Genomic DNA, 24,779 nt, shown 5'->3' on the forward strand with positions numbered 1-24,779 from the left:
ATTCGAAAACTTGTAAAATTCATTGACTTCTTAATGTAGTGCTTACGCCGTAGCAATCCACCGTATATATATATATATATATATATATATATATATATATATATATATATATATATATATATATATATATATATATATATATATATATATATATATATATATATATATATATATATATATATATATATATATATATATATATATATATATATATATCAAAATATAGAAGTGAAGATAATTCCATAATCAATAATGATCATCATAAACTATGAGAAAAATTGATTCAAAAATATATAAAAAAATTTCTTTCTTGTTTTGGGCAATAGCAATCAACAAACAATAATGAGAGAAAAAAAAAGGGTACAAAATAAATAAAGATTTTTGGGAGGGAAGAACTATTATATTTAAAGAACGAGAGGAAAGGATTATTGTAATTAAAGAAAGAGAGGGAATGTCTATTATAATTAAAGAAAGAGAGGAAAGGAATTAATTAGTGAAATAATTAGTTAAATTAATCAAAAATTTTAGGCTATTTTTAATGTGGATGATAAATCGACAATCTATCTATCTATCGATACAATATACTAATGAAGAAATAATTTTTAATTGGATAAATATGTTAGATTAAATTTGGTTAATAATAGTTAAATTAAGTCCTCTAATTCTAACTTAATGCGGTAAGGGAAGATGTTACAATAAAATTATCATAATTAATTAACATTTAACATAATAAATCAAGATTGTGAGCATCACGCTAGGGATTCATACGCATAATAATGAGAAAACGGACTTTCACTCTCAAGGATTAAAAAAACATAATTATGTCAAAAAACAAAATAGTGTGCACATTTGCACAATGAATTTATCTCGTTCATCGTATTTTAAGTGTTTATCTTATGTTATCTTGTTCACATTCAAATTATTATCTACTAAATAAATGCAAAAATTAACATAAATAATGAAAATAATAATAATCATATCTCATTCATTTCATTTAATTCGATCCTTAACAAAGTCAATTTCAAATTATGACCATCTAATAATATTTACGTGCTAACATTAACATAAGCAATGACAATAATGGTTTTGGGGGATGGGGGGTTGCGCCAAAACTTTGCATGTTCTACCTTTTGAGCAGTTGCTTGATGTACACATTTCATTACATTTTTTCTTCACTCTTTTCAGCGGGAATACATTCCCCAATATGATTGTCATGACAACATGTTAGTTTAATTTCACCGAGAACAAAGTTTTTTAGTTGCTCATGTACTCGACCTGCAAATATTATAGTCAAAATCTATAAGTAAGAAGTTTGAGTATCTAGAAATGTATTATAATATAAAATATTTCTTAAAAAAAACAAATTTCTACGAACCTGAGCATAATAAAGTATTGACAAGGAGTATAAAGATAATAATGCTTACTTTCGACATCATTTCTCTACAATCAAAAACATAATTAATCATAATCATTTTTTTTTAAAAACAAAATTGGAACGTGCATCAATATCAATAGTAATAATATGTGAGTTTATAAAATATAGCTTTCACCGATCTTTAAAGTTTACATTATGCTTGTTTTCATAATATTATTTGTTTTATTTATTCAATACTTGTTTAAAAAATTGTAATTTAGCATATAATATAATGCTCCAAACGTTTTATTTATTGACGTTAATTGTGGATACAAAGAATCAAAAATACAAAAAAGAATTGAGTGAATACCTTTTCAATTCTTCTACAAAGGCTTGTAATTTTTCTAAACAACCAAATCTTATGCTTCTATTTTCTTAGAGAAACAAAGAATCAAGTAGTATTCTATTGTCTTAGAGAAATTATTCCAATACAAATTCTCCTAAAAACATTTTTATTTATAGATGAATCCAATATCTTTAATATTTATTGCTAAGTATATTATTAACTTACCAAATATCACAAATATTATATTGTATATGTTTACGATTTTCATATCCTGAAATTCATGATTAGGATAGGTAATAATTCACTATTCCATCGTTTATTGCTACGCTTTTCATGTTGCGGTAGTTACATTGAATACAAGAAAAGTTTAAAATAAAAAATAAATTAAACAGATACTGAAAAATTTTTTGTATATATTTGAACGAATAAAAGAAACAAATATTTTAATTGTGAGGTCATACGCAAATATTTTTAATTAATAAGATGTAAAGTAATATTGAGTAATGTATGATCAATAATATTTTGCTTATTTATAGTATTAATTAATCTTAAATATCAGAAATATTATATCGCATATATATAGAAGTATATATTTAGCATTTTATTATCATGTAATTCTTGATTAGGGTAGGATGATTCACTCCTTTCTTATCTTTTATTAAGCTTCTCATATTGGGTAATTGCATTGAATACAAGAAGATTTTAAATTAAAAAAAATATAAGGATATTGAGAATTTTTTGTATATATTTAAACCAATAAAAGAAAACAAAGTTTATAGTAAAAATTCGAGGTTTATCGAGTATTGAATGATCAACAATATTTTCCTTATTTGTAGTATTAATTAATTCATCTCAAATCAAATAATAATATGCGTTTTAATTAATGACTTGATTGTAGCCAATGAATTTACCACATTTATTCGAAACCTTGTAAAATTCAATAACTTCTTAATGTAGTGCTTACGCCGTAGCAATCCACTGTATATATATCGAAATATAGAAGTGAAGATAATTCCATAATAAATAATGATGATCATAAACTATGAGATAAATTGATTCAAAAATATATAAAAAAATTTATTTCTTGTTTTGGGCAATACCAATCAACAAACAATAATGAGGGAAAAAATAGGGTAGAAAATAAATAAAGATATTTGGGAGGGAAGAACTATTATAGTTAAAGAAAGAGAGCAAAGGATTATTATAATTAAAGAAAGAGAGGGAAGGGCTATTATAATTAAAGAAAGAGAGGGAAGGAATTAATTAGTGAAATAATTATTAAAAATAACCTAAAATTTAAGGAAATTTTTAATGTGGATGATGAATCGACAATTTATGTATCTATCGACACAGTATACTAATGAAGAAACAATTTTTAATTAGTGAAATAAGTTAGATTAAATTTAATTAATTAAATAATTATAAAAGATTATAAAACTATATCTTATTTACCAATTTTTACCATATACAATCAATTGAGATATGTAGCATCTTTTAATTACAATGGAGATAACATCTTAATTATTTATGAAAAAAAAAATATTTTCATCAAAATATTTTGTAATAATTTAAGAAAAAAAAAACTAATTTTGAAATATTTTTTTTCATAGATAATCATGTATATTAATTACATGGCTATATTAAAAAAAATATACAAGTTAAATAGATTACACATTAATTATTTAAGTTGGTGTTATAACTTATTGAAGTTGGTATTATAACCTATCTCCAAATAGGTTATAATACCAACTTTAATAGGTTATAACACCAACTCCAAATACCAACTTTAATAGATTATAATACCAACTTTAATAGGCTAGAATACCAACTTCAATAGGTTATAACACCAACTCCAATTAGACTCAACGCATGTGTCAGTTTTTAAATATATTTCTTTTAAATAATGGGCCTCGACATAGAGAGGCATCTCTCATAAAAACGTTCAGTCACGAGAGGCGCTGTTATTTTTGGTTAAAAATAGTTAAATTAAGTCCTCTAATTCTAATTTAATATAGTAAGGGAAGATGTCACAATAAAATTATCATAAGTAATTAACATTTAACATAATAAATAAAGATTGTGAACATCACGCTAGGTATTCATACGCAAAATAATGAGAAAACGGACTTTAACTCTCAAGGATTAAAAAAAAAAACATAATTATGTCAAAAAACAAAATAGTGTGCACCACAATGAATTTATCTCCTTCATCGTATTTTAAGTGTTCATCTTATGTTATCTTGTTCACTTTCAAATTATTATCTACTAACTAAATGCAAAAATTACCATAAATAATGAAAATAATAATAATCATATCTCATTCATTTCATTTAATTCGATGCTTAACAAAGTCAATTTAAAATTATTACCATCTAATAATATTTACGTGCTAACATTAACATAAGCAATGACAATAATGGTTTGGAGGGGGTTGTGCCAAAACTTTGCATGTTCCACCTTTTGACCAGTTGCTTGATGTACACATTTCATCACACTTTTCTTCACTCTTTTCACCGGGAATACATTCCCCAATATGATTGTCATGACAACATGTCAGTTTAATTTCACCGAGAACAAAGTTTTTTAGTTGCTCATGTACTCGACCTGCAAATATTATAGTCAAAATCTGTAAGTAAGAATTTAGAGTATCTAGAAATGTATTATAATATAAAATATTTCTTAAAAAAAACAAATAATTACGAACCTGAGCATAATAAAGTATTGACAAGGAGTATAAAGATCATAATGCTTACTTTCGGCATCTTTTCTCTACAATCAAAAACATAATTAATCATAATCATATTTTTTTAAAAACAAAATTGGAACGTGTTTGCATCAATATCAATATTAATAATATATGAGTTTATAAAATATAGCTTTCACCAATCTTTAAAGTTTACATTATGCTTGTTTTCATAATATTATTTGTTTTATTTATTCAATATTTGTTTAAAAAATTGTAATTTAGCATATAATATAATGCTTCAAATGTTTTATTTATTGACATTAATTGTGGATACAAAGAATCAAAAATACAAAAACGAATTGAGTGAATACCTTTTCAATTCTTCTACAAACGCTTGTAATTTTTCTAAACAACCAAATCTTATGCTTCTATTTTCTTAGAGAAACAAAGAATCAAGTAGTATTCTATTTTCTTAGAGAAAATATTCCAATATCTCAATTATTTATTTATAGATGAATCCAACATCTCAATTATTTATTACAATATATATTATTAACTTACCAAATATCACAAATATTATATTGTACATGTTTACGATTTTCATATTATGTAATTCATGATTAGGGTAGGTAATAGTTCACTATTCAATCGTCCATTGCTAAGCTTTTCATATTGCGGTAGATACACTGAATATAAGAAAAGTTTAAAATAAAAAATAAATAAACAGATACTGAAAATTTTTTTGTATATATTTGAATCAATAAAAGAAACAAATATTTTAATTGTGAGATTATACGTAAATATTTTTAATTAATACGATTTAAAGCAATATTGAGTAATGAATGATCAATAATATTTTGATTATTTATAGTATTAATTAATCTTAAATACCAGAAATATTATATCGCATATATTTAGAAGTAAATATTTAGCATTTTAATATCATATAATTCTGGATTAAGGTACGTAATGATTTACTTCATTGTTATCTTTTGTTAAGCTTATCATATTGGGTAATTACATTAAATACAAGAAAATTTTAAAATAAAAAAAATAAAATATAAAGATATTGAGAATTTTTTGTATATATTTAAACCAATAAAAGAAAAAAAAGTTTATAGTAAAAATTCGAGGTTTATCGAGTATTGAATGATCATAAATATTTTCCTTATTTGTAGTTTTAATTAACTCATTATAAATCCAATAATAATATGCGTTTTAATTAATGACTTGATTGCAGCCAATGAATTTACCACATTTATTCGAAAACTTGTAAAATTAATTGACTTTATGTAGTGCTTACGCCGTAGCAATCCACCGTATATATATCAAAATATAGAAGTGAAGATAATTCCATAATAAATGATGATGATCATAAATTATGAGATAAATTGATTCAAAAATATATCAAAAAATTATTTCTTGTTTTTGGTTAATACCAATCAACAAACAATGAGGGAACAAAAAAAGTAGAAAATAAATAAACATTTTTGGGAATAAAGAACTATTATAGTTAAAGGAAAAAAGGGAAGGATTATTATTATTAAAGAAAGAGAGGGAAAGACTACTATAATTAAACAAAGAGAGGGAAGGATTTATTTAATGAAATAATTATTAAAAATAATCTAAAATTTAGGCAATTTTTAATGTGGATGATAAATCGACAATCTATCTTTCTATCGATACAATATACTAATGAAGAAACAATTTTTAAATAGAGAAATATCTTTGATTAAATTTTGTTAATTAAATAGTTACAAAATATTTTAAAACTATATCTTATTTACTAATTTTTACCATATACAATCAAATAAGATATGTAGCATCTTTGAATTACAATGCAGATAACATATTAGTTATTTATGAAAAAAAAAATTATTTCATCAAAATATTTTGTAATAATTTGAGAAAAAAAAACTAATTTTGAAATAGTTTTTTTCTTTATAGATAATCATGTATATTACTTACATGGCTATATTAAAAAAATATACAAATTAAATAGATTACACATTAATTATTTAAGTTCGTGTTATAACCTATTGAAGTTGGTATTATAACCTACTATAGTTGGTATCTCCAAATAGGTTATAATACCAACTTTAATAGGTTATAACACCAACTCCAAATACCAACTTTAATAGATTATAATACCAACTTCAATAGATTATAACACCAACTCCAAATAGGCTCAACCGCACGTGTCAGTTTTTAATTTTTTTTTTTATTATTGGGCCTGGGCATAGAGAGCCATCTCTTATAAAAACGTTCAGTCACGAGAGGCGCTGTTATATTTTTGGATAATAATAGTTAAATTAACTCCTCAAATTCTAGCTTAATGTGGTAAGGGAAGATGTCACAATAAAATTATCATAACTAATTAACATTTAACATAATAAATAAAGATTGTGAACATCACGCTAGGAATTCATACGCATAATAATGAGAAAACGGACTTTAACTCTCAAGGATTAAAAAAAAACATAATTATGTCAAAAAACAAAATAGTGTGCACCACAATGAATTTATCTCCTTCGTCGTATTTTAAGTGTTCATCTTATGTTATCTTGTTCACTTTCAAATTATTATCTACTAAATAAATGCAAAAATTAACATAAATAATGAAAATAATAATAATCATATCTCATTCATTTCATTTAATTCGATCCTTAACAAAGTCAATTTCAAATTATTACCATCTAATAATATTTAGAGTAAATACGTGCTAATATTAACATAAGCAATGACAATAATGGTTTGGAGGGGGTTGCGTCAAAACTTTGCATGTTCCACCTTTTGACCAGTTGCTTGATGTACACATTTCACTAGACTTTTGTTCACTCTTTTCACCGGGAATACATTCCCCAATATGATTGTCATTACAACATGTCAATTTAATTTCATCGAGAACAAAATTTTTTAGTTGCTCATGTACTCAACCTGCAAATATTATAGTCAAAATCAGTAAGTAAGAATATACAGTATCTAGAAATGTATTATAATATAAAATATTTCTTAAAAAAATAAATATATACGAACCTGAACATAATAAAATATTGACAAGGAGTATAAAGATGATAATGCTTACTTTCGGCATCTTTTCTCTACAATCAAAAACATAAATAATCATAATCCTATTTTTTTTAAAACAAAATTGGAACGTGTTTGCATCAGTATCAATATTAATAATATGTGAGTTTATAAAATATAGCTTTCACCAATCTTTAAAGTTTACATTATACTTGTTTTAAAAATATGATTTGTTTTATTTATTCAATATTTGTTGAAAAAAATTTAATTTAGCATATAATATGATGCTCCAAATGTTTTATTTATTGACGTTAATTGTGGATACAAAGAATCAAAAATACAAAAACGAATTGAGTGAATACCTTTTCAATTCTTCTGCAAACGCTTGTAATTTTTTTAAACAACCAAATCTTATGCTTCTATTTTCTTAGAGAAACAAAGAATCAAGTAGTATTCTATTTTCTTAGAGAAAATATTCCAATATAAATTCTCCTAAAGACATTTTTATTTATAGATGAATCCAATATGTCAAATAATTATTGCGATATATATTATTAACTTACAAAATATCACAAATATGATATTGTAAATGTTTACGATTTACATATTATGTAATTCATGATTAGGGTAGGTAATAATTCACTATTCCATCATCCATTGCTAAGCTTTTCATATTGCGGTAGTTACATTGAATACAAGAAAAGTTTAAAATAAAAAATAAACTAAACAGATACTGGAATTGTTTTTGTATATATTTGAACCAATAAAAAAAACAAATATTTTAATTTTGAGATTATACGTACATAGTTTTAATTAAAGTAATATTGAGTAATGAATGATCAATAATATTTTGCTTATTTATAGTATTAATTAATCTTAAATATCAGAAATATTATATCGCATATATATATAAGTAAATATTTAGCATTTAAATATCATGTAATTCTTGATTAGGGTAGGTAGGCATGGCCACGGTCCGGGTTGGTCCGGTTCCGTTCCGGTTCCACCCGGTTCCGGTTCCATTTGGAACCTGTCACGAACGGTTCCGGTTCCGGGCGGTTCCAAACGGTTCCTTGGCGGTTCATGAGGCGGTTCCGGCGGTTCCAACTCACGGGACGGGCGGGTCGGACCATCGGTTCCATTTTAATTTTTTCTTTAAATTTTTGTATAATAAAAAAATACTATAATATCGCGGACGTACCTTTGATGATTACTTGATTATTAGCGAAATTCATTGCATGTCAAGTTGTCATCGTTATTGAAATATTTACTAAAAAGAATGGAAAAAAATAAATTAATAAGAAACGAATCAATGATAATGTCGATAAAGATGATTAATAAAAAAAGAGGGAGAAAATGGACTTGAACCTAGTACCCAAATGAATACTAAGCTGCCTACGTATCCCGAAGGAATCAAAGCCCACGTAGTTCTTTGTCATACCTTTTATTTATAGTTGTTGAGTGTTGATTCATCGTTGTCGCTTGTCGGATTGATCCTATTCGTCTTCGTCATCATCATGTGGTTGATTAGATGCTTCCGCTGAGTCTCCTCCTGACGATGATGAAGTTGTATCCATCATCATCCATGGATCATCATCGTCGTCTTGATCATCATCGTTCCTTAGTCCTTGTGTTCGAATCTCCGCTTGATCCCAATCTTTCTTGCAAACACATATTTGAATACTATGTGGAGCAAGACGAGATCGCTTTTCGTCCAAAACTCTTCTACCTGCACTAAAAGCAGACTCCGACGCAATAGTTGACGCGGGAATTGCAAGGATATCCTTTGCAATTCTCGATAAAATGGGAAATTTAAAAGATTTTTCTTTCCACCACTCCAAAATATTATAGACACTTGGGTCTATTTCAAAGTGGTGTTTAAGATAACTATCTAGTTCTAAATATGTGGTCGAGGAAGAAGAAGATCCTACAAAACTATCATCTTGAGTCATTATGTTAGCTATTACTGAATTATAGAAAGTGGGACGAGCCGAAACGCTAGCACGCCTAGACATATCGCGTTTCGGGTTATATACACTAGCGTAAAAATCATAGAGTTCAGCTAAATATTTTTTACATGTTCCTACATAATATTGTACATCAGAAGACGGGCGATCTAACGAGTGATAATAAAATCCTATTACTTTAGTTAGGACCTCAGTTTTAAAACGTGGGTCTAAAATGGTTGCAATTCCATAAATATAAGGAAAATCGGTAAAATATGATTTCCATTTTTCCATCATATCTGCAAGAATCGGCCTTAATTGTGGGTTAGTATATTCATGTGTATGTTTAAGTAGATGATAAAAAATAGTAATACATTCACTTATTACTAAGTGAACGTTCGGTTCATAAACATAAGAAAAAATCTTAGTCGCGTGGTCATACGCTTCTAATATGTTATGTACACCTATTGCTAATTCCCAAGTGTCATCAGCTATGAAACTATCTGTACACTCACTATATAGTTGTGTTATTACTGGGCGATAAGCAATCGCCTTTCTTAATAAATCGTTGGTTGAGCCCCAACGTGTAGGAGTATCTAATGACCAATACACTTTTTTAAGTTGGTATTGGTCACATAATTGTTTATATCGTCTTTTTATCTTTCCGATCCTAAGCCATTTCACTATATCCCTAATTGGTTCTAATAAATCACTTAATTGTTTTATGCCTGCTTGGCAAGATAAGTTAATTATATGCGCACAACAACGTATGTGTAATAAGCTACCCCCAAGGATTAAACTAAAGGCAGGTTCGTTAAACAAAAGTTCTATACATTTAATGTTCGCGGTCGCATTATCAGTTGAACAACAAAATATTTTATCTAATAAGTTCCATTCTCTACATATCTCTACTAATCTATATTTTATGTTTTCACCGGTATGTCTTTCTGGCATTGTCTCAAAAGCAATTATTCTTTTTTGCATAATCCAATTTCGATCTATCCAGTGTGCTGTTACACACATATAAGGTTCTAAATGTGGGGGAGCAGACCAAATGTCAGTTGTTATGCTAACCCTACCATTAAACGATTTAAACATTTCAACTAATTCATAGCGCATTGATTCGTATAATTTAATTGTGCGTCTTTTAAGAGTGCTCCTAGGGATTGCTCTATATTGTGGTTGCAAAGTTTTTCTATTGAGACGCTCGTATGCCCTACTTTCACCGTGGTTAAACGGCAATTCATCACAAGTTACATACCTAGAAAATTCATCAATCATGTCATTACGATTGTATCTAAAAGGCATACCTGTGTTGGGAATGTCCCATTGTGTCTGTCGGCTTCCACTTGTGGTCCCGCTGCCGCTTGCTGCATGAGTTTCTTTTGTGATTCCATGCTTCTTTGCCAAATGTTTGTTAAAAGATCCCGTTCCACCACCTAACACGTATTCACAAAACACAATAAATAAATGTTTATAAAATATGAATATATAATGTATGAATGTATTATGTATGTATAAAAAACTTAAAAAGTATTTACCTCTGGTGAAACTGTATGAAACTAAGGGCTTTACTCCTTGACTTTCACAAATTTGACAAGTGCATAAGAAAATATCTGGATTCTCGGTTGGTTCTTTTGTGAAATACGACCACACATGTGAAACAGCTCTACCACTAGGAGGTGGCATTGCCGGAAAAGGTTGTCTTACTGGTTCATCTTCATCTAAATAAATAATTTAAAATTATAAAACTATAATTAAATAAATAAATAATTTAAAGTTTAATTAATTTGAAGAATAATATTATAAAACTAACCGATAGTTTGGAAATTGACTCGTTTACCACGAGCTTGTCTTTGTTGTTGTTGTTCTCCTTGTTCTTCATGTGATCTTGTTGATGACTGTCGAGATATATGTATCCCAATTGGGGTCGTTGGTTCCTCTTCTTGTTCTTCTTCTTCATCAATTTGTATATCTCTTTCCACTTCTTCTGCATAATTATGTAACTCCGGGTCGTACCCTTTCGGATAATTATGTTCATAATTATAATTACTAATGGAGGGTGTTGTTGATACCGACGGAGTAGAAGTGGCCTTTCTTTTGGAGGAACTGGAACCTCCTAATGATTTTGCCACTTTAGTAACTTTTTTTGTGGCTTTTTTCAAAAATGAAGACATGATTGATAATAATTGCGTAATTAAAGAATTAAGTAGAGAGAGTAGGAGAAGAGATGAGTTGTGAATGAAAATGATTGAAAGTGATGAGTATATATAGAGTAAAGTGCAACGGCTATAAAACGGTAACAAACGGCTAGTTTTGGCGAACCGGTTCCATGGAACCGGTGGGTCGGTTCAACCGGACCGGTTCCGGTTCCATGGAACCGTTGGACCGGTTCTCCCGGACCGGTTCCGGTTCCAAACCGCGGGTTTTTTTACCCGGTTCACGACGGTTTTTTCCGGCGGTTTCACGGTTTCGCGGTTCGGGGCGGTTCGGAACCTGTCGCAAACGGTTCCGGTTCCGGATCCGGTTCCAAGCGGTTCGGGACCGGTTCGATTCCGGGTAACCCACCCCGTGGCCATGCCTAAGGGTAGGTAATGATTCACTCCATTGTTATCTTTTGTTAAGCTTCTCACATTAGGTAATTACATTGAATACAAGAAAATTTTAAAATAAAAAAAAATAAAATATAAAGATATTGAGAATTTTTTGTACATATTTAAACCAATAAAAGAAAACAAAGTTTATAGTAAAAATTCGAGGTTTATCGAGTATTGAATGATCAACAATATTTTCCTTATTTGTAGTATTAATTAATTCATCTAAAATCAAATAATAATATGTGTTTTAGTTAATGACTTGATTGCAGCCAAAGAATTTACCACATTTATTCGAAAACATGTAAAATTCAATGACTTCTTTATTTATTGCTTACGACGTAGCAATCCACCGTGTATATATATCAAAATATAGAAGTGAAGATAATTCCATAATAAATGTTGATGATCATAAATTATGAGATAAATTGATTCAAAAATATATATAAAAAAATTATTTCTTGTTTTGGGCAATACAAATCAACAAAAAATGAGGGTACAAAAAAAGGTAGAAAATAAATAAAGATTTTTGGGAAGAAAGAACTATTATAGTTAAAGAAAGAGAGGGAAGGATTATTATAATTAAAGAAAGAGAGGGAAGGGCTATTATAATTAAAGAATGAGAGAGAAGGAATTAATTAGTGAAATAATTTTTAAAAATAATCTAAAATTTAGGCAATTTTTAATGTGGATGATAAATCGATACAATATATCTATCGATACAATATACTAATGAAGAAATAATTTTTAATTAGTGAAATATCTTTGATTTAATTTCGTTAATTAAATAGTTACTAAATATTTTAAAACTGTATCTTATTTACTAATTTTAACCATATACAATCAATTAACATATGTAGCATCTTTGAATTACAATGGAGATAACATATTAATTATTTATGATAAAGAATTATTTTCATCAAAATATTTTGCAATAATTTAAGATAACAAAAACTAATTTTGAAATAGTTTTTTTCTTTATAGATAATCATATATATTACTTACATAGCTATATTAAAAAAATATACAAATTAAATAAATTACACATTAATTATTTAAGTTGGTGTTAAAACCTATTGAAGTTTGTATTATAACCTACTATAGTTGGTATCTCCAAATAGGTTATAATACCAACTTTAATAGGTTATAATACCAACTTCAAATACTAATTTTAATAGATTATAATACCTACTTTAATAGGTTATAATACCAAGTCCAAATAGACTCAACCGCACGTGTCAGTTTTTAAATTTATTTTTTTAATTATTGGGGCTGGGCATAGAAAGCCATCTCTTATAAAAACGTTTAGTCACGAGAGGCGCTGTTATAATTTTGGTTAATAATAGTTAAATTAACTCCTGAAATTCTAGCTTAATGTGGTAAGGGAAGATGTCACAATAAAATTATCATAATTAATTAACATTTAACATAATAAATAAAGATTGTGAACATCACGTTAGGTATTCATACGCATAATAATAAGAAAACTGACATTAACTCTCAAGGATTAAAAAAAAACATAATTATGTCAAAAAACAAAATAGTGTGCACATTTGCACAATGAATTTATCTCCTTCATCCTATTTTAAGTGTTCATCTTATGTTATCTTGTTCACTTTCAAATTATTATCTACTAAATAAATGCAAAACTTAACATAAATAATGAAAATAATAATAATCATATCTCATTCATTTTGTAACAACCCGACTTACCGTTGACTGAGTAAACAGGGTCATCACGGGGTTTACTTCCCAAGAACCTCGAATCTCAATCCTAAAACTTGCGCAAAGAGTCTTGAGTTCCAAATCATAACTAAATTAGCTAATTCTCAATCCAAACATCTATCTAATACATAAAGTAATCATAAAAGTCTCTATAAAAGTCCAACATAACCAGTACAATCTAGACTAATATATTACCAAAGCTTAGTACAAAACTACAAAACTCTAACGTGCTCAGCTCATTATAACATCCTTGGAAACTCTAATCAACTCCGCTAATCCATCATTCCCGATTGGTTCGGATCTGTAAACAAACTAAAAATTGGAAACAACAGAAGGTCAGATTAAACTGAATGAGAAGTAACAATCTAAACAACAATTCACAGTAATTCAAATCATAGGTTTAAAAGCAACATCAGTTTCCTAGATCTATGTGCGCACAGGGAGTCTAGTTGAGAGGAACATCCATAGCTCTAAGGCTATGTCACTCTCGGGTGAAGCTAGTCAATATCTCAATGACAATTCGCTTCAAACAGGGAGCAGGGAACAATGTTCCTCAACTCCGTCAATGACCAGCTTGCAAGCCCGATCCATTGGCCATATCATAATATCAGCATAAGCATTCACAACAACATTTGTCTTAACAATTTTCAATTCGAAAGAACTTTGATAAAAATGTTTATTTTCAAGAAATGTAGTCTGATCAGACCCTTTAAGGGACTGCTACTACTCACCAATGACGACGCTTCAAAGAGTCAGGTTCGATTCGCAGCTATCTGCTAGAAAGGTTCCTCGATGACGTCGCCTCCTGAAGTATAACAAACATAACATCACAACAAAGAGTTCGATACTACAAACTAGGTTCATATAGCTCATTACATCTCCTCCTAAGACCGTAACTTAGTTCAAGCTTCTATTCTAATATTTCTAATCATACAAGGATTGTGCACTCCAAGCTTAAACACTCTACATGTCATCAAAATATTATAATCGTGATCGAATCTAGTTTATACTCTTTTAAAGATTACTCATCCCTATATTTCTCTTTGTATTACCAATAAAACACAATATGTAAATTTAAACCCAAACTCAAGAATATCCGAAAGAATCTACTAATTTCATCAAGAATATCCAACATTTAATCAATATAAACAACAAGCATTCTATCCCACAATCAATGGTTTTTCCAAAGTACCTCATAATTCATACAAGACCTTTAAATTATTCATAATCCTACAAACAATCAACATTTCCCATCAATTCCTTAATCTTCATAAACTTTCTTACTAATCATTCAGATTCAATATAGTAACTCCAACATCATCTATTCATTTACTTATTTATTTTGAATCGACACAAAATAATTATTTATCCTACACTCACAAGCCCACGAGAATCATCGTTCATCATCAAAGATGATTTTCCTCAATTAATTTCATCACCTTTAAATCCACCAATTCAATACTAACATCAAACATTCCAGCAATACTCCAAGAATCTAGCAATACTCAACACATTTTCCATGAATTTCCAATTTAATGACTCATCTACTAATTCATACACATTCCAAGATTCAACAACATTTAGGGTTTAACACATGAATGAAAGATTAAACAAGGGAAAGTATATGAATAAGAGCATTATTATTAAGGAAAAGCAAAAGAAAGAGATCAAGAAGGATTACCTTCTGCTTGTAGCAACATGAAATGAAACAATTTCAGGTTCAAAGTTCTCTTTTCGGCTTGAATTTGATGTTTAAACGCACAAGACCAAATTTCACTTGTTTTCCCCATTACGGCAAAACAGGGGCTTGGGAAGGGAAGAATCTGGCTGCTGCTTTCCTGATTTCTATTACAATGGAGGAAAATCTTACAATATGGTAATATTACTTTTAAAAAAAACCGATCAAAGATGGCTAGGGTTCGGTTCTTGAGAGGAATATCGAAGAATGAGAGAATAATGGAGTAAAATAACACATAGAGATTGAGAGATTCAAACCTTAATTTTGTTCATACCAATTATCAATCAAGGAGAAGAACATTCATGGAGTGTCTAAGTATATCTGAATTGGCGGTATGAGAGTAGAGCTTGCAATGGATCTTGTGAGAATTTGAGGTAGAAGATGACTGAAATTTGGTTGCCCTAATTTCGAATGTTAGGAGAAGGAAGTGTTTTCAACCTTAATTCCAGAGAATAAAGATCGAAAAGAATAGGAAATTGAGTGGGTTTGGTCTTACTTGAAACTGAGATGGTGAGAGCATATCTAATTCAAATGGCTCAAGGAGGAAGAAGATGGATGTCTGACTTTTCCTTTGGCTCATCCGAAAGAGAGAGAAGGAAAAGAGGGTTTTGGGTGTTTGATTTTTTTAAAAAAAATTTTTTTAAGAAAAGGAAAAGAAAAGAAGAAGTTAAATTAGGAATATTGTATGTCATGTGTATGTAAGGTCATTCTCGCACTGATAATTCTATTAAACTTACTCGTCTTAAAATATTAATTTTCCCGAATGTTACACATTTCATTTAATTCGATCCTTAACAAAGTCAATTTCAAATTATTACCATCTAAAAATATTTAGAGTAAATACGTGTTAGTATTAACATAAGCAATGACAATAATGGTTTGGAGGGGGTTGCGCCAAAACTTTGCATGTTCCACCTTTTGAGCAGTTGCTTGATGTACACATTTCATTACACTTTTCTTCACTCTTTTCACCGGGAATACATTCCCCAATATGATTGTCATGAAACCATGTCAGTTTAATTTCACCGAGAACAAAGTTTTTTAGTTGCTCATGTACTCGACCTGCAAATATTATAGTCGAAAACTTGTAAAATTCAATGACTTTTTGATGTATTGCTTACGCCGTAGCAATCCACCGTATATATATCAAAATATAGAAGTGAAGATAATTCCATAATAAATGATGATGATCATAAATTATGAGATAAATTGATTCAAAAATATATATAAAAAAAATATTTCTTTTTTTGGGCAATACCAATCAACAAACAATGAGGGAACAAAAAAAGGTAGAAAATAAATAGAGTTTTGGGAAGGAAGAACTATTATAGTTAATGAAAGAGAGGGAAGGATTATTATAATTAAAGAAAGAGAGTGAAGAGCTATTATAATTAAAGAAAGAGAGGGAAGGAATTAATTAGTGAAATAATTATTAAAAATAATCTAAAATTTAGGCAATTTTTAATGTGGATGATAAATCGACAATCTATCTATCTATCGATGCAATATACTAATGAAGAAACAAATTTTAATTAGTGAAATATCTTTGATTAAATTTCGTAAACTAAATGGTTACAAAATATTTTAAAACTATATCTTATTTACTAATTTTTACCATATACAATCAATAAAGATATGTAGCATCTTTGAATTACAATGGAGATAACATATTAGTTATTTAAGAAAAAAAAATTATTTTCATCAAAATATTTTGCAATAATATGAGAAAAAAAAATACTAATTTTGAAATTGTTTTTTTTTTCATAGATAATCATGTATATTACTTACTTGGCTATATTAAAAAAATATACAAATTAAATAGATTACACATTAATTATTTAAGTTGGTGTTATAACGTATTGAAGTTGGTATTGTAACCTACTATATTTGGTATCTCCAAAAAAGTTATAACAACTTTAATAGGTTATAAGACCAACTCCAAATACCAACTTTAATGGATTATAATACCAACTTTAATAGGTATAATACCAACTTCAATAGTTTATAACACTAACTCCAAATAGACTCAACCGCACGTGTCAGTTTTTAAATTTATTTTTTTTAATTATTAGGCTGGGCATAGAGAGCCATCTCTTATAAAAACGTTCAGTAAAGAGAGGTGCTGTTATATTTTTGGTTAATAATAGTTAAATTAACTCCTCTAATTCTAGCTTAATGTGGTAAGGGAAGATGTCACAATAAAATTATCATAATTAATTAACATTTAACATAATAAATAAAGATTGTGAACATCACGCTAGCTATTCATACGCATAATAATGAGAAAACGGACTTTAACTCTCAAGGATTGATAAAAACATAATTATGTCAAAAAAAAATAGTGTGCATATTTGCACAATGAATTTATTTCCTTCATCGTATTTTAAGTGTTCATCTTATGTTATCTTGTTCACTTTCAAATTATTATCTACAAAATAAATGCAAAAATTAACATAAATAATGAAAATAATAATAATCATATCTCATTCATTTCATTTAATTCGATCCTTAACAAAGTCAATTTCAAATTATTACCATCTAATAATATTTAGAGTAAATACGTGCTAATATTAACATAAGCAATGACAATAATGGTTTGGAGGGGGTTGCGTCAAAACTTTGCATGTTCCACCTTTTGAGCAGTTGCTCCTTATGTACACATTTCACTACACTTTTCTTCACTCTTTTCACCGGGGATACATTCCCCAATATGATTGTCATGACAACATGTCAGTTTAATTTCACCGAGAACAAAGTTTTTTAGTTGATCATGTACTCGACCAGCAAATATTATAGTCAAAATCTGCAAGTAAGAATATAGAGTATCTAGAAATGTATTATAATATAAAATATTTCTTAAAAAAAAAAATATATACGAACCTAAGCATAATAAAATATTGACAAGGAGTATAAAGATGATAATGCTAACTTTCGACATCTTTTCTCTACAATCAAAAACTTAATTAATCATAATCATATTTTTTTTAAAACAAAATTAGAACGTGTTTGCATCAGTATCAATATTAATAATATGTGAGTTTATAAAATATAGCTTTCACCAATCTTTAAAGTTTACATTATACTTGTTTTCATAATATTATTTGTTTTATTTATTCAATATTTGTTAAAAAAATTGTAATTTAGCATATAATATGATGCTCCAAATGTTTTATTTATTGACGTTAATTGTGGATACAAAGAATCAAAAATATAAAAACGAATTGAGTGAATACCTTTTCAGTTGTTCTACAAAGGCTTGTAATTTTTCTAAACAACCAAATCTTATACTTCTATTTTCTTAGAGAAACAAAGAATCAAGTTGTATTCTATTTTCTAGGAGAAAATATTCCAATACAAATTCTCCTAAAGGCATTTTTATTTATAGATGAATCCAATATCTCAAATAATTATTGCGATATAAATTATTAAATTACAAAATATCACAAATATTATATTGTATATGTTTACGATTTTCATATTATGTAATTCATGATTAGGGTAGGTAATAATTCACTATTCCATCCTCTATTGCTAATCTTTTCATATTGCGGTAGTTACATTGAATACAAGAAAAGTTTAAAAAAAAAAAAATAAAATAAACAGATACTGGAAATTTTTTTGTATAAATTTGAATCAATTTAAGAAACAAATATTTTAATTGTGAGGTTATACGTAAATATTTTTAATTAATAAGATTTCAAGTAATATTAAGTAATGAATGATTAATAATATTTTGCTTATTTATATATAGTATTAATTAATCTTAAATATCAGAAATATTATATCACATATATACAAGTAAATATTTAGCATTTAAATATCATGTAATTCTTGATTAGGGTAGGTAATGATTCTCTCCATTGTTATCTTTTGTTAAGCTTCTCATATTAAGTAATTACATTGAATACAATAAAATTTTAAAATAAAAAAAATAAAATATAAAGATATTGTGAATTTTTTGTATATATTTAAACCAATAAAAGAAAACAATGTTTTTAGTAAAAATTCGAGGTTTATCGAGTATTGAATGATCAACAATATTTTCCTGATGTGTAATTAATTAATTCATCTCAAATCAAATAATAATATAAATTTTAATTAATGACTTGATTGCAGCCTATGAATTTACCACATTTATTCGAAAACTTGTAAAATTCAATAATATAAACGTTCAGTCACGAGAGGCGCTGTTATATTTTTGGGTAATAATAGTTAAATTAACTTCTCTAATTCTAGCTTAATATGGTAAGGGAAGATGGCACAATAAAATTATCATAATTAATTAACATTTAACATAATAAATAAAGATTGTGAACATCACGCTAGGTATTCATACGCATAATAATGAGAAAATGGACTTTAACTCTCAAGGATTAAAAAAAAACATAATTATGTCAAAAAAAAAAATAGTGTGCACCACAATGAATTTATCTCCTTCATCGTATTTTAAGTGTTCATCTTATGTTATCTTGTTCACTTTCAAATTATTATATACTAAATAAATGCAAAAATTAACGTAAATAATGATAATAATAATAATCATATCTCATTAATTTCATTTAATTCGATCCTTAACAAAGTCTATTTCAAATTATTACCATCTAATAATATTTACGTGCTAACATTAACATAAGCAATGACAATAATGGTTTGGAGGGGGTTGCGCCAAAACTTTGCATGTTCCACCTTTTGAGCAGTTGCTTGATGTACACATTTCATTACACTTTTCTTCGCTCTTTTCACCGGGATTACATTCCCCAATATGATTGTCATGACAACATGTCAGTTTAATTTCACCGAGAACAAAGTTTTTTAGTTCCTCATGTACTCCACCTGCTAATATTATAGTCAAAATCAGTAAGTAAGAATTTATAGTATCTAGAAATGTATTATAATATAAAATATTTCTTAAAAAAAACAAATATATACGAACCTGAGCATAATAAAGTATTGACAAGGAGTATAAAGATGATAATGCTTACTTTCGGCATCTTTTCTCTACAATCAAAAACTTAACTAATCATAATCATTTTGTTTAAAAACAAAATTGGAACGTGTTTGCATCAATATCAATATTAATAATATGTGAGTTTATAAAATATAGCTTTCACTAATCTTTAAAGTTTACATTATGCTTGTTTTCATAATATTATTTGTTTTATTTATTTAATGTTTGTTTAAAAAATTGTAATTTAGCATATAATATAACGCTTCAAATGTTTTATTTATTGACGTTAATTGTGGATACAAAGAATCAAAAATACAAAAACGAATTGAGTGAATACCTTATCAATTCTTCTACAAAGGCTTGTAATTTTTCTAAACAACCAAATCTTATGCTTCTATTTTCTTAGAAAAACAAAGAATCAAGTAGTATTCTATTGTCTTAAAGAAATTATTCCAATACAAATTCTCCTAAAAACATTTTTATTTATAGATGAATCCAATTTTTCTAATAATTATTGCGATATATATTATTAACTTACCAAATATCACAAATATTATATTGTATATGATTACGATTTTCATATCGTGTAATTCATGATTAGGGTAGGTAATAATTTACTATTCCATCGTCTATTACTACGCTTTTCATATTGCGGTAGTTACATTGAACACAAGAAAAGTTTAAAATGAAAAATAAAATAAACAGATACTAGAAATTTTTTTGTATATATTTGGACCAATAAAAGAAACAAATATTTTAATTGTGAGATCATACATAAATATTTTTAATTAATAAGATTTAAAGTAATATTGAGTAATGAATGATCAATAATATTTTGCTTATTTATAGTATTAATTAATCTTAAATATCAAAAATATTATATCGCATATATATAGAAGTATATATTTAACATTTTAATATCATGTAATTCTTGATTAGGTTAGGTAATGATTCACTCCTTTCTTATCTTTTGTTAAGCTTCTCATATTGGGTAATTACATTGAATACAAGAAAATTTTAAATTAAAAAAAAATATAAAGATATTGAGAATTTTTTGTATATATTTGAACCAATAAAAGAAAACAAAGTTTATAGTAAAAATTCAAGGTTTATCGAGTATTTAATGATCAACAATATTTTCCTTATTTGTAGTATTAATTAATTCATCTCAAATCAAATAATAATATGCGTTTTAATTAATGACTTGATTGCAGCCGATGAATTTACCACATTTATTCAAAAACTTGTAAAATTCATTGACGTCTTAATGTAGTTCTTACGCCGTAGCAATCCACCGTATATATATCAAAATATAGAACTGAAGATAATTCCATAATAAATAATGATCATCATAAACTATGAGAAAAATTGATTCAAAAATATATAAAAAAATTTCTTTCTTGTTTTGGGCAATAGCAATCAACAAATAACAATGAGAGAAAAAAAAGAGTAGAAAATAAATAAAGATTTTTGGGAGGGAAGAACTATTATATTTAAAGAAAGAGAGGAAAGGATTATTGTAATTAAAGAAAGAGAGGGAAGGGCTATTATAATTATAGAAAGAGAGGAAAGGAATTAATTAGTGAAATAATTAGTTAAAATAATTAAAATTTTTAGGCTATTTTTAATGTGGATGATAAATCGACAGTCTATCTATCTATCGATACAATATACTAATGAAGAAACAATTTTTAATTGGATAAATATGTTAGATTAAATTTGGTTAATAATAGTTAAATTAAGTCCTCTAATTCTAACTTAATGGGGTAAGGGAAGATGTCACAATAAAATTATCATAATTAATTAACATTTAGCATAATAAATCAAGATTGTGAGCATCACGCTAGGTATTCATACGCATAATAATGAGAAAACGGACTTTCACTCTCAAGGATTAAAAAAAACATAATTATGTCAAAAAACAAAATAGTGTGCACATTTGCACAATGAATTTATGTCGTTCATCGTATTTTAAGTGTTCATCTTATGTTATCTTGTTCACTTTCCAATTGTTATCTACTAAATAAATGCAAAAATTAACATAAATAATGAAAATCATAATAATCATATCTCATTCATTTCATTTGATTTGTTCCTTAACAAAGTCAATTTCAAATTATTACCATCTAATAATATTTACATGCTACCATTAACATAAGCAGTGGCAATAATGGTTTGGAGCGCCAAAACTTTGCATGTTCCACCTTTTGAGCAGTTGCTTGATGTACACATTTCATTACATTTTTCTTCACTCTTTTCACCGGGGATACATTCCCCAATATGATTGTCATGACAACATGTTAGTTTAATTTCATCGAGAACAAAGATTTTTAGTTGCTCATGTACTCGACCTGCAAATATTATAGTCAAAATCAGTAACTAAGAATTTAGAGTATCTAGAAATGTATTATAATATAAAATATTTCTTAAAAAAGTCAAATATATACGAACCTGAGCATAATAAAGTATTGACAAGGAGTATAAAGATAATAATGCTTACTTTCGGCATCTTTTCTCTACAATCAAAAACATAATTAATCATAATCATTTTTTTAAAAAACAAAATTGGAGCGTGTTTGCATCAATATCAATATTAATAATATGCGAGTTTATAAAATATAGCTTTCAACAATCTTTAAAGATTACATTATGCTTGTTTTCATAATATTATTTGTTTTATTTATTCAATACTTGTTTAAAAAATTGTAATTTAGCATATAATATAATGCTTCAAATGTTTTATTTATTGACGTTAATTGTGGACACAAAGAATAAAAAATACAAAAACGAATTGAGTGAATACCTTTTCAATTCTTCTACAAAGGCTTGTAATTTTTCTAAACAACCAAATCTTATACTTTTATTTTCCTAGAGAAACAAAGAATCAAGTAGTATTCTATTGTCTTAGAGAAATTATTCCAATACAAATTCTCCTAAAAAAATTTTTATTTATAGATTAATCCAATATCTTTAATATTTATGGCGATATATATTATTAACTTACCAAATATCACAAATATTATATTGTATATGTTTACGATTTTCATATCCTGTAATTCATGATTAGGGTAGGTAATAATTCACTATTCCCTCGTCTATTGCTACGCTTTTCATATTGCGGTAGTTACATTGAATACAAGAAAAGTTTAAAATAAAAAATAAAATGAACAGATACTGGAAAATTTTTTGTATATATTTGAATGAATAAAAGAAACAAATATTTTAATTGTGAGGTCATACGTAAATATTTTTAATTAATAAGATGTAAAGTAATATTGAGTAATGAATGATCAATATTATTTTGCTTATTTATAGTATTAAATAATCTTAAATATCAGAAATATTATATCCCATATATATTGAAGAATATATTTAGAATTTTAATATCATGTAATTCTTGATTAGGGTAGGTAATGATTCACTGCTTTCTTATCTTTTGTTAAGCTTCTCATATTGGGTAATTGCATTGAATACAAGAAGATTTTAAATTAAAAAAAATATAAAGATATTGAGAATTTTTTATATATATTTAAACCAATAAATGAAAACAAAGTTTATAGTAAAAATTCGAGGTTTAACGAGTATTGAATGATCAACAATATTTTCCTTATTTGTAGTATTAATTAATTCATCTCAAATCAAATAATAATATGCGTTTTAATTAATGACTTGATTGCAGCCAATGAATTTACCACATTAATTCGAAATCTTGTAAAATTCAATGACTTCTTAATGTAGTGCTTACGCTGTAGCAATCCACCGTATATTTATCAAAATATAGAAGTGAAGATAATTCCATAATAAATAATGATGCTCATAAACTATGAGATAAATTGATTCAAAAATATATAATAAAATTTATTTCTTGTTTTGGGCAATACCAATCAACAAACAATAATGAGGGAAAAAAAAACGTAGAAAGTAAATAAAGATTTTTGGGAGGGAAGAACTATTATAGTTAAAGAAAGAGAGGAAAGGATTATTATAACTAAAGAAAGAGAGGGAAGGGCTATTATAATTAAACAAAGAGAGGGAAGGAATTAATTAGTGAAATAATTATTAAAAATAACCTAAAATTTAAGGCAATTTTTAATGTGGATGATGAATCGACAATCTATTTATCTATCGACAAAGTATACTAATGAAGAAACAATTTTTAATTAGGGAAATATATTAGATTAAATTTAATTAATTAAATAATTACAAAAGATTATAAAACTATATCTTATTTACTAATTTTTACCATATACAATTAATTAAGATATGAAGCATCTTTTAATTACAATGGAGATAATCATGTATATTACTTACATGGCTATATTAAAAAAATATACAAGTTAAATAGATTACACATTAATTATTTAAATTGGTGTTATAACCTATTGAAGTTGGTATTATAACCTATTTCAAAATAG

The sequence above is a fragment of the Amaranthus tricolor genome, chromosome 5 (genome assembly GCF_026212465.1).
Source record: "Amaranthus tricolor cultivar Red isolate AtriRed21 chromosome 5, ASM2621246v1, whole genome shotgun sequence".
Classification (NCBI taxonomy): Eukaryota; Viridiplantae; Streptophyta; class Magnoliopsida; order Caryophyllales; family Amaranthaceae; genus Amaranthus; species Amaranthus tricolor.